The 13,574-nt window shown below is 36.6% G+C and overlaps 1 protein-coding gene across 1 annotated transcript in view; it reads right to left on the reverse strand.

Moving 5' to 3' along the window:
- The window catches only part of LOC117916871 (nitrate regulatory gene2 protein), a 31,190-nt gene extending 30,772 nt beyond the window's left edge, over positions 1–418 (reverse strand). Inside the window, exon 1 of the mRNA XM_034833076.1 lies at positions 94–418. The gene's annotated coding sequence lies outside the window, so the exon portion shown is untranslated. The remainder of the gene's footprint in view (positions 1–93) is intronic.
- Positions 419–13,574: the final 13,156 nt, after the last annotated feature.

A 13,574-nucleotide genomic window follows, 5' to 3' on the forward strand; every position in this document is an offset into this window, starting at 1 on the left:
ATCATACCCAAATCCAATCTAGACTCCACGAAGACGGAATTGAACCAAAAAACAGAAACGAAAATAAAAATAAATTTGTGGGTCTTGGCGTACCTGGGAAGAAGAGTCAAAATCGAAGCTGTACAGTACGGAAACTTGGATTTCAGAGAAGGCCCATGAGAAAATATTTAGAGAATCGATGAGAAACGAAGAGAGAGAAAAGGTTTGTGGGAGAGAGAGTGGTGCTGGTGGGCGAATCCATGCAAAAAGCACATACAAAAGACAGACAACAGTGTCACTGCGTGGACTCTGGAGCCCACATACCCACATAATCCCACGGTTTTCAAGCTTTGATTTTACGCCATACTCTCGCCACTCGCCTCCCTTGAATCTACTTGGAGATAAGCTCTGCCCATTTGTCCCATGGCCTCAAGCCTATCACAACGGTTACTCGTAAAGAAAGTTACCAGGAAAGCCACCCTCCCCCTTTTCGATTGCCAACCGACGCTTTTCCCATCTATTTTATTGACCAACCCAAGTAAAAGTCACCCGCGTTTCTATTATTCTATACCATTTTTTTATACTTAAAAATGAAAAAAATAAAAAAAAAATAAAAAAGTGTTTTTTCTTTATATAAAAATGTTAAAATTTCATGATAAAAAAAAACAAATTATAAATTCAATTTATATAATATAAACTAAATTTAATTTAAGTTTTATTAAAAATAAAATAATTTTTTAATTACAAACAAATTAAAAATATATATATATATATAAAGTTTTTAATCAAAAATTATAATTTTTATAAGTATTATAAAAATATGAATATTAACCTCTTATAAAAGCACAATTGGTTTTTTTTTAAAATAAATAATAATAATAAAATGGCTAATATTATTTTATTTTAAATGAATTTAAAAATAAATAAAATTTAATTTTTAAGGTTTAAATGAGCTATTTAGTACTTAATACACATAATTTTTATGAAGTCTTGCAAAACAAGCATAACTAAAAAAAATATGTGAACAAAACTTTTTACGTTAAAAAAAAATGTTTACCAAAGTATATTTTTCCTTTGATTTAGTTACTCTTATTATAATGACGATAATACAAAAGTTTTCTTTATATTTGAATATCAATGGTGGGTCCATAACAAAGAATGTGTAATGCTTTTTGTGATTTCTCATACTTCGAGATCTTTTGTGAAATTCTTTTCTTTTTGTAAAGCCTTTTTTTTGTTGGGAAACCTTTTTTTCCATGTTAAATTCAAAGAATTTGAACAATTTTTCTCTTTTCCTAGCTTTGCCAACAAGAGAATATTTTTTTTTTTTTTTATACTCTTCTTGACTTTGGAGATTTGTTTTATTTTTTAAGGAAACTTACTCATAAGAGAATATTTATTTATAATTCTTTTTTACATGTTTTATTTTATTTTGAAAACTTAATTTTATAACCTTCCAAAATTTGTCATATGTTACCTTTCATGTTGCATGCCTAGTGGATGTGTAGGACCATCATTTGTCAAGCCTAAATTTTGATGAAATATCATAATTTTGAAAACCAATTTATTGATAATTTAATCCACTAAAATATTTTATGTCTACAATTTTATTTTTAAAAATTATTTCTTGAGAACAACAAAATAATATTATTAGTTTTTAGAAATAATTATTTTTTAAGCCACACACCAAAATTTGTTTTTATTATTTAGCAAAAACTACCTCTCAAAGATGTTTTTTTTTTAATGAAAAAAAAATAAAAATAAAGAAAAACCATGTATAATGTGAGATTTAAAAAAAATATATATGAAAATAAAAAAAAAATATATTAAACTATATGTTCGGATATCAATTTATTTCTTTTTTTCATTCTTATTCTCATTGTTATTTAACATTAATATGAAAACAAATAATTATTGGAACTTTACATTTTTATATACATCCAAACATTTTCCTTAGCTTTTTTTTTCTTTTCTTAAAATTTTCTAGTAACTAAACATAACCTTAAGATTTGATTTGGATATATTAGTTTATTTTTAATTTTTTGGTTTTAAAAATAGAAAAAAAAAAATAAGAGTAACTTTTATAAAATGATATGTATGTGTAGACCCCCATATGGGGCTTGTTTTTTTTATTTGCTGCAGGTCACACTTCTTATCAAGTGGAGGGCTCTTAAAGAGCCAGATGCTGCTTCCTGGTTGGGTGGTCAGTGAATCAGGTAGTGGGTTGGAAATGCAATGGGGTGGAGACACCTGTTGAAGGATATTCAGAAGAGTTTTTGGGCTGTTAGAGTGGAGTTTGGTTATTCTTTTTGAAGTGTGAGGGGGACCCCCTCCCCCCTCTTACCATGAATCCCGACCAGATGGGACGGGCAAGCCATGCTTGCTGACCGGTGAATAGGAGGGAAGACAAAGAGGATACCAAAGAGGAAAGGAAAGGGAACGACGGGAGAGGAAGATAGAAGGAGTAAAGGGGAAAGCATTTTTTTTAAAGAGAGAGGAGAGTTTTGTGAAGTTTCTAGAGAGCTTCCAGAGCGACGGTAGAGGGGAGGCCTAGGCGGAGTCGCGGAGAGTAGGGAAAGAGCTTGTTAGTTCGATCCAGGTATGATTTCCACACTATTTTGTACATTCTCAAGAGATCTATCCTGTTTCTTGATAGTTTTTGGGTTTTATTTGTTGGTTTGTTGTGGACATCAAGAGCCACAAGATGGTTTTGGTTGAATGTGATTATCTGCCCATATATGCTCTGTTTTGGTCCTCTTTGATGCTCTCGTTTTTTTCCCTTGTAAATGGCCCATGTGCATGGAGAAAAGTTTAACTTGTCCAAGCAAAGACTTCATGTTCTCATGATGAATAACACGGTTACCACATGCCTACGCCTTCTTCATTGTTCGCGTCAACCATAGCCATTTCCTCACTCAAGCTTGCAGGAATCAAGCATCCTCCACCACACCCATTTTCCTCTCATTCATTCTCCATCCCACTCCCTCACTTACATGGAGTCTCACTGGTGCATGCTATCCTTCACTCCTTCACATACCCATTAAAACCACTCACCCAAGCCTCCATATCCATACAACTCATACCCATCCTTCATGCAACTCATAACCATGTTCTACCATACCCATGTGTACACCCATTTAACCATATCACCAAACCCATTTCTCTCTCTAAACCTTCACCTACCTGTGGGATCCTCCCTAAAAAATGTCACGTGGCTCTCTCTCCCTTGCACACGCAGACGGTCCCCCTTGCGACACGCAACATAGCTCATTCCACCCGGGGAAGAATTCTGTCCGGCCGACATTCCACCTTCTCCGGATATCTCACATCTGGAATTCTGTCCGACCGACGTCCCACCTTCTCCGGGTATCTCACATCCGGAATTCTGTCCGGCCGACGTTCCACCTTCTTCGGATATCCCACATCCGGAATTTTGTCCGGCCGACGTTCCACCTTCTCCGGATATTTCACATCCGGCGCCTGACGCCAGATGGGAGAGGAAGGCGATTCAACTTCCCCGGTCAAACATGTCCGTATCCTCTGATAGCGCTTACCCGGAGAGCATCCGCAGCCGACAATTCAGATTCCCCGGACAGTTTGGCTCGTCAGATACTCGCAATTCGCCGGATCCATTTCCGTCCGCAATAAAAAAGCAAACTCCGATAATACTGACGACCAAGTTTCCTAAACTGTCACTCATCTTTAATGCAAGATAGATTGGGCTTTGGTGGGGGCCCCACACGCGTGATTTTATAATTGATTGATTGATTGATTTAGTTGCCATGCATGATTGTTTCTATTCTGCCCTATGACATGCTTGAAATTATTCTTTAATTGTGCACTAACCTCATTTCTTGATAGCGCATTGTGGCTCGTCACCCAAGTACGTATCTATTCCCATTCTGATATTTCTATATGCATGTTTCGATTCTCATATGTGCATGATAGTTCTAGGTACTCACTGTTTTACTCGTCCATTGCCATGATTGCTTCATTTTATTAGTAGAGACCCGACTTTAGGGACTTACAGGGGTGCTACGGTCTTTACCGTACATTCCCGATAAGTAACCTGTGTTAAGGATACTTAGCCTTTCCATTACAATTTACCATATGTATCATATTTGACCCTTGATTACATGTTATTCCTTTGTAATCAGTTTGATATTATTTCCTACTTTCCATTTCTTTTGTAATCAGTTTGATATTATTTGATTTGTAATATTCTGTAAATGATTATAAATAGAAAACTCTCACCACCTTCTCATGTGTGGTGGTTTGGCAAATATTCTTATGGTATCAAAGCCAGTCTGGTTTAGCAACCCCAATCCATTTTTCTCCATGGCTTCCGAATCCTCTCATCTTCTTCCTTTCAACACTCTAATCCACATGATCACCATCAAGCTTTCTTCCTCCAATTATCTTCTCTGGAAAAGCCAACTTCTTCCTCTCCTTGAGAGTCAAGACCTGTTGGGCTACGTTGATGGAACTCTTGTTCCACCACCCCGTTTTGAACCAGAAACTTCTACCACACTCAGCACCAAATATCTAGCATGGAAAGCAGCTGATCAACGGCTTCTCTGTCTCTTGCTCTCCTCTCTCACCGAGGAAGCCATTGCTACCGCTGTTGGTCTCTCCACTGCCCGTGAAGTTTGGCTAGCACTGGAGAATACATTCAGCCATCATTCGAAAGCCCGTGAACTACGACTCAAGGATGACTTGCAGCTGATGAAACGCGACACCAAACCCGTTGCTGACTATGCCCGTACCTTCAAAACACTTTGTGACCAGCTTCATGCCATTGGAAGACCCGTCGAGGACACTGACAAAGTGCATTGGTTCCTTCGTGGACTCGGCACCGATTTTTCCAGTTTTTCTACAGCTCAGATGGCTCTCACCCCTCTCCCCTATTTTGCAGATCTAGTTTCCAAAGCTGAAAGTTTTGAGTTGTTCCAGCAATCCCTTGAGTCTTCTGAACCCACCATTGCGGCATTCACAGCCACTAATCGCAGTCGCACCACTTCCCATGGAACTCCATTTGCTTTCCGTAGCAACCAGCGAGGTCGTTCTCATTCCCACAACAACAACTCTTCCAACCGAGGACGAACCTACTCTGGTCATGGTCGTCGACCACCTCGCTGCCAAATTTGTCGCATAGAGGGCCATTATGCTGACCGCTGCAACCACCGGTATGCTCGGACTGATTCCTCTGCTCATCTTGCCGAGGCCTTCAACACATTTTGTTCTCTTTCTGGACCCGAGGCTGCTGACTGGTTTTTGGACACCGGAGCTTCGGCTCATATGACCACCAATCCATCTATTTTGGATCAGTCCAAAAATTACATGGGTAAGGACTCTATGATCGTAGGAAACGGTGCCTCTCTACCCATTACCCACACTAGTACTCTTTCTCCTGTTCCAAATATTCACTTATTAGATGTATTGGTTGTCCCTCATCTCACTAAAAATCTTCTTTCAAATAGTAAATTAATGTCTGATTTTCCTCTCTCCGTTACATTTACTAATAATCTTTTTACTGTCCAGAATCGTCAAACAGGAAGGGTGGTGGTGACCGGTAAAAGAAATGGAGGGTTATATGTGTTGGAGCGCGGCAACTCTGCCTTTATTTTCTGTCCTTAAAAATAAATCTCTACGTGCTTCATATGATTTATGGCATGCTCGCCTAAGTCATGTGAATTATTCTGTAATTTCTTTTTTAAATAAAAAATGACATCTTTCTCTTACGTCTTTATTGCATTCTCCCTCACTATGTAGTACTTGTCAACTTGCGAAAAATCATCGATTACCTTATTCCCGAAATGAACATAGGTCGTCTCATGTGTTAGATCTTATTCATTGTGACCTTTGGGGTCCTTCCCCCATCAAATCAAATTCAGGTTTTCTTTACTATGTTATTTTTATTGATGATTATTCCCGATTTACTTGGCTTTATCCTTTGAAATTTAAATCTGATTTCTTTGATATTTTTCTTCAATTTCAAAAATTTGTGAAAAACCAACATTCCGCTCGTATCAAGGTTTTTCAAAGTGATGGAGGTGCTGAATTTACTAATACTTGCTTCAAAGCTCACTTACGTACTTCTGGCATCCATCATCAACTCTCTTGTCCATATACACCTGCTCAAAATGGTCGTGCTGAGAGAAAACATCGTCATGTGACTGAGACTGGCTTGGCCCTTCTCTTCCACTCCCACCTTTCTCCTCGTTTCTGGGTTGACGCTTTCAGCACTGCAACTTATATCATCAACCGGTTGCCCACTCCACTTCTTGGTGGTAAGTCACCCTTTGAACTTTTATACGGCTACTCTCCGCATTATGAGAATTTTCATCCTTTTGGTTGTCGTATTTATCCTTGCTTGCGTGATTATATGCCTAACAAACTTTCTCCCCACAGCATTCCTTGCATTTTCTTGGGTTATAGTCCCTCTCATAAAGGGTTTCGTTGTCTTGATCCCACCACCTCTAGGTTATACATCACTCGCCACGCTCAATTTGATGAAACTCACTTTCCTACTGTCCCAAGCTCCCAGGCCCAACATCTTTCCTCTCTTCATATTTCAAATTTCTTGGAACCACGTCTTCACCGTATTGATCCATCTCCCCTTTCCCCTACCTTTCCTTCCCCGCACATTCCTCGATCCAACTCCTCTCCATGTAATATTTGTTCTGATCTTGTGGATGAGTCTGTGCAGGTTGATACTTCTCTTGCAGGTTCCTCTTTGCCACCCTTGGCTTCCAGCCCACATTCTATTGAGCTTGCTGCTGATTCCTCTTCTTCTTTAGGCTCTCATCCTATGATCACACGAGCCAAAGCTGGTATTTTCAAGACTCGTCATCCAGCAAATCTTGGTGTCTTGGGCTCATTTGGACTTGTTTCTGCTCTTCTTGCATCCACTGAGCCAAAAAGATTCAAATCTGTTGCTAAGAATCCTGCTTGGCTTGCTGCCATGGATGAAGAAGTTCAAGCTTTACAACAAAATGGTACTTGGATTTTGGTCCCTCGACTTGTCAACACCAACATCGTGGGCTCTAAATGGGTGTTTCGCACTAAATATTTTCCAGATGGATCTGTCGAGCGTCTCAAGGCTCGCCTTGTTGCTAAAGGTTATACCCAGGTACCTGGTCTCGACTACACCGACACTTTCAGTCCGGTTGTCAAAGCTACTACTGTCCGTGTTGTGCTTTCTCTTGCTGTCACAAATAAATGGCCTCTTCGGCAACTTGATGTCAAGAATGCTTTCCTCAATGGCACCCTTACTGAACATGTTTATATGGAACAACCCCCTGGGTATATTGATTTTCGTTTTCCCACTCATGTCTGCCTGTTAAAGAAAGCCCTCTATGGTTTAAAGCAAGCTCCTCGTGCCTGGTTTCAACGTTTCAGCTCATTTCTTCTTACACTTGGTTTTTCTTCTAGCCGCGCTGACACCTCTATTTTTGTCTTTCATCAGCAGTCTAGCCTTATTTATTTGCTTTTTTATGTTGATGACATTATTGTTACTGGCAACAACCCATCACTTCTTGACAGTTTTACTCGCAAGCTTCATTCTGAGTTTGCTACCAAGGATTTGGGCTCCCTCAATTACTTTCTTGGTCTTGAAGCTTCGCCCACTCCTGATGGTCTCTTTATCAGTCAGTTAAAATATGCTCGAGATATTCTTACTCGTGCTCAGTTGCTCGACAGCAAACCTATTCACGCCCCCATGGTTGTTTCCCAACACCTGACTGTTGCTGGTTCTCCTTTCTCTAATCCTACTCTCTATCGATCTCTTGTTGGCGCCCTTCAGTACTTGACCATTACACGTCCAGATATTGCCCATGCTGTCAATTCTGTCAGCCAATTTTTGCACGCCCCAACTATAGATCATTTTCTTGCTGTCAAGCGTATTCTTCGCTATGTTAAGGGCACACTTCACTTTGGCCTTACCTTTCGTCCATCCACTATTCCTAGTGCGCTAGTAGCTTATTCGGATGCTGATTGGGCTGGCTGTCCCGATACTCGTCGTTCTACATCCGACTACTCTATTTATCTTGGCAACAATCTAGTATCTTGGAGTGCAAAGAAGCAACCTACTGTCTCACGCTCTAGCTGTGAATCTGAGTATCGTGCCCTTGCTATGACTGCCGCTGAACTTCTTTGGCTTACGCATCTTTTGCATGACCTCAAGGTCCCCATTCCACAGCAGCCCCTACTCTTATGTGACAACAAAAGTGCTATCTTTTTTAGTTCCAATCCCGTTTCTCACAAGCGGGCCAAGCATGTTGAATTAGATTACCACTTCCTTCGGGAACTCGTTGTCGCTGGCAAACTTCGCACCCAATATGTGCCCTCCCACCTCCAGGTTGCTGACATCTTCACCTAAAGTGTTTCTTGACCTCTCTTTGAATTTTTCCGATCCAAGCTTCACATTCGTTCCAATCCGACGCTCAGCTTGCGGGGAGGTGTTAAGGATACTTAGCCTTTTCATTACAATTTACCATATGTATCATATTTGACCCTTGATTACATGTTATTCCTTTGTAATCAGTTTGATATTTTTTCCTACTTTCCATTTCTTTTGTAATTAGTTTGATATTATTTGATTTGTAATATTCTGTAAATGATTATAAATAGAAAACTCTCACCACCTTCTCATGTGTGGTGGTTTGGCAAATATTCTTAAGCTGACCCCCAAACCCGATCCATTTTTCACAGACCACCTTTTCCAAAATAAGGAGTCACACTTAGGGTTTTTCTTTCTTATTTTGTTTACCCTTTAAAAATAAAACAAAAATAAGTGGCGACTCCAAGTCATTTTCTTAATAAATAAAAATTGTAATTTTTCAAAATAAAAATCGAGCTCGCCATCAAGTGGAAAACGCATGAGCCGGAAATGCGGGTTCCACAGTATGTTACTTTCAATTTTTTGGATTTGAGTAAACATTTTGTATTTTAAAATAATTTGGAATATAGAGAGACTAAGGGAAAAATGGGAAAGTATAAGACATTCCAAGTCCAAGATTTTGCAAAATTAAAGTGCCAAAAATATGAAAGCAAAATCTGGAACAATAATAATAGTTAAAGATGTACAACGTAGATAGGGGAAAAACCCCTTCAAGCAAGTCCTTATCATTTCTCACATTTGTTGCTTGACTTTGCCCATTTCTTCTTGCTAACGTTTTCAAAAAATCGAAAATTCATAGCAAGGATGTTTGGAATAAGTTTTTTACTTGTTGGCTTTAGCTAGAAGAAAATTTTGACTTCTTGATGAAGATCATTTTTTAAATCATAAGTGAAAAAACTGTTTGTTAGTAGGGTAACACCTAGAAGGGGGTAAATTGATGATTTTTGAAGATTATAATTGAAGAGTTGTACCCATTAACCCAAATTGATTCCAGGAGATATTAGGAGTGGTAAACAAAATAACCAAACATCAATCAAATCAGCAAGGGACATAAAGAATTTTTACGTAGAAAATCTTCACACTAACTATGGAGATAAAAAAAAAAAAAAAAAAAAAAAAAAAAAAAACTATTGATTTAAGACTTCTAATCTATAATTCATTATTTGAGATCAAGTCACACAGAATCACTTGGCAGCTTACCCCTAAGATTTATTGTTCAGAACTTGCAACTTGATCCACATCCATGACGCAGCAATCTCTAATTGCATTAGTAAATTCTCCTCAACCTCACTTAAGGAACGCAGGTCTTCTAACAACCCAAGATTCAAGCTTTGAATCTTTCTTAAGAAATTAGAAATGGTAAGGCAAGTTAGGCTAAACCTTTCTATGAGTGTCCAATCTTAAATGGGTTAAAAATTGGTTTATATAAGCATATAGGCCTAAGAGATCAATATCCTGAATTTTTCAAAAAGAACACTTGTGAATTTCTAAAAATAATTTGCCATATTTTGGTAGATTTGGGACCACAACTCGAGCACACTTACCCACCACTCGAGTGCTTGGGGCACTTGAGCATTGGATAGATGCTTGAGCTACTCCAACACTTAAGTGTCCCCTATTTTTCCAAAACATTAATTTAAGTATTTTTAATTCACAAAAAATACATCGATCCATTTTAACCATTTAGTCACCTAACTTGCCACTAAATAAACCTTTTTAGATGTGACTTTATGATTGAACCAGCAACAACCTTGGATCTTTAGTGGAGAGTAAGTCACTATTAAAAAGGTTTCCTAAGCCATAAAATATTATAACAAATTTTCCAACATACAATGTACTAGACTTATTGTCTTAACAATCTTCCTTTCTAGCAATTTTGTGACAAAACATTGTTATATAATCTCAGCACTGTTGGATGTAGCATTGTTCGCAACCAAGACTAGCACACATGTACAGTTATGTTACTTTCCACTGTTGAAAGAATTCACTGAGATTTCTCACTATAGTTGAGGTAGTGTAGTGTTGGCAAACCTATATAGAGAGTTATGTTGTGAAAGTTTGGATAGTGCCACATAAATTTTTGGACCTATCACACTATTACATGTCTTTTGACATAACTATCTATTATAATTAATTGTTTGCTTTATTATTATAAGTTGTCTAATTTTGATAATGTTATGTGATTTTGTAGTTGTGGTCATGGGAGAGACTTCATGTGGGTTGACCTGATTTCGATCGTCCTTCAATGCCTATACCAATCCCACATGTACATGATGATGTAGCTGATGTTTTACATGATCATTTATTGCCAAATGAGGCACTCTCAGTCAATCCATCGAGCCATAGGTGGAGAATACCTTTGTCTTGGTCTCATAACCTATCACCACATGTGTTGACATTCTACCAAGATCAATTGGATGCCTAGACACAAAATCAGGTAAAGTATTGATGCATAAGATTACCTTTGCAACAATTTACACCAATGTGACTAATTAAAATTTTATTTTATTACAGGTATTATGGGAGCCATATACAACATATTTGATTGCACATCTTTCGACTATATGTTAGGCTAACCAAGACATTTGGCAAACTACATCACTTCTTATTTGCTTTGATGTTATCGAGTGGCATGGACTAGAGCAAGTTTTACACCAATTTGGTATGCGACAAGTAATATCTTCATCTTGTTTGATAGATATGGAACTACATTTAGTGGATAGGCGAGAATGACATTAGTATGATTGGGTGACACTCCATTCTCAACACATTTCTCTTTAGGCTACTCATTCCGACCGTATTGTAATAGCACCACTTGCTACTACTACCATGGATTTTTATGATTCATATATGTAATGGTATTGACATATCATGCAACGCCTGATCGCACATGTTTTGCATTGAAATCATATGAGGTTCCATAGTACTGCTTCTGCCATTGAGATATTGGTGAGACCATTTAAAATAAATAAATAAAACCCTTTTTGAATGAATGTTAAACTTAAATCATGTGCAAATGTCCCATGTTTCGTTTTCTTATACAAATCACTATCGTATCGCAAATGGTTATTTCAAATGATTTGGAGGAAACTCACTTAATTGTTATTAATGTTTTACATGCTATCGAAGAGGACCATCGCATACACTCAACACAAGAGCCATCCACATCTTTAAGGCCATCCATGAGACCACCATCATTGATTACGCTTGTTAGGGTACCACCCATTAGAGGTCAAGGGAGAGGTGATCATCGAGCTGGTCAACAACATGTACCTCCGACATCTAGTTTGGTACAACCCTCACATCCACCAGTCACATCTACCCTTCCTATATTTTAGCCATCTACATCATTAGAGTCGTCGCTCTCTCCCCCTGATATATCCATACCAACCCTTTCACCTCGACCCAAGACTACCATACCATCTACCCTTACTCTTGTTGAGCCATATATATCATTAAACTTAAGTTTCCCCCTTCATGTTACATTTATACCGACTTCTTCACCTCCACCTCAGTCATCTATATCATTGGATGCACCCCCACCTGTTGCAGAGTACATTGCATTTCCACCTTTTCTTGAGGAGACATCTCATACCACACGATTACATGTATGAGTACGTAGAGGACATCTAGTTCCACGTGTACGTCGAGTTTTACCTCCATCAATTCCATCTTACTCAACAACTCATGTAGATGGCACATCACAGTCTATAGAGATTGAGACTTTTTAGATAACACAAATGGATCCAACTAATATGGCCATCTACTATAGATGTTTACAACGAAAGAAAAAGACTTCATCATGTGACACACATTGAGAACTTTTCTCATGTTGTAATAGTTTGGTTGATACATTTAAGTCTACATAAAAATGTCAATTCAAATTAGTGAAGTTATGTTATTCACCTATTTCCTTCATAATTCAAACAAATAAGACTCAAATGCATCATAAGGCCAAAATGAAAGAAATTTTAATTAAACAAATGGTTACAACCATAGCTGATTTTTCTTTTATATAATTAAAAAATTATACATTTTAACCAAGACATAAGTTCAAATCACACTTAATAAGGAAAAACCTAAAATAATAATCATTGGCACTAATTTTCATGTGAAAATATAAAATTTTAAAATAATATAAACAATAAAATAATATGAAAAAATAATTTTCTTTAATTTATATGTGATAAAATGTATTAAACAAATAAATATTATATTAACCATAAATATATATAATTTTATGGGAGTGCATGTAGGTTAAATAATTTTCTCAAATTTTCAAGGAAAATTTGACAAAAAAAAAAAAGATAAAAAAATAATTTTAAAATAGTCAAAGAAAAATTTTGTTAAGGATAATTTTAAAACAACAATTAGTAACTCTGGTTTTAAATAAAAAATTTTAAAAAAAATTGTAAATCCACAATCACTAACTGTGGTTTTAAGAATATTTTTGAAACCATGGTTACTAATTGTAGTTTTAAGTAAATTTTAAAAATACTTTAAAACCACAATTATTAATTGTGGTTTTAAAGAAGATTTTAAAAATAATTTTAAAATCACAATACTAACTATTGAAAATTGTAACAGGGCGTAGTTTAAAGATATTTTTTAAAACCACAATTAGTAACTGTAATTTTAAAGAAAATTGTAAAATCTTAGTCTGTGACTGTGGTTTTAAGAATATTTCTAAAACCACAGTTACTAGTTGTGGTTTTATAATTATTATGATTTTAAAATCATAGTCACCAACGATGATTTTTTACACTAAAAAGAAAAAAACTCACGTGGACTATTACGTGGATAGAAAATACTACTTTGACAAATATTTTGGGAAGGACGCTATTCTCACTATTTTTTTTTCTTCCAAATGATTATTTTGGACTTAAACTCCATTTTCTATCCTCAACAAAAAGTTACAAATAAGCATAATAAAAAGACCTTAATTGTTCATAAAACGATGACATCAAAAAATTTTGGACAATAGGCCTATCATCATTTTTACATGGAAACTAGCAAATTAAAACCTTTTTTACTACTTTTTTTCTTTAAAAAAACATTTTTCAAGAGAAAATTTTCTCAATCTTCCGGGACGATTTGAAAAAATATAAAGGAAATTTGGAGATTTTCGATATATACAATTTCATTAATATAACCATTTAGCATACAAAATATAGCAAACATAAGGTAGCATTAT

Source organism: Vitis riparia, chromosome 6, assembly GCF_004353265.1.
Source record: "Vitis riparia cultivar Riparia Gloire de Montpellier isolate 1030 chromosome 6, EGFV_Vit.rip_1.0, whole genome shotgun sequence".
Taxonomy (NCBI): Eukaryota; Viridiplantae; Streptophyta; class Magnoliopsida; order Vitales; family Vitaceae; genus Vitis; species Vitis riparia.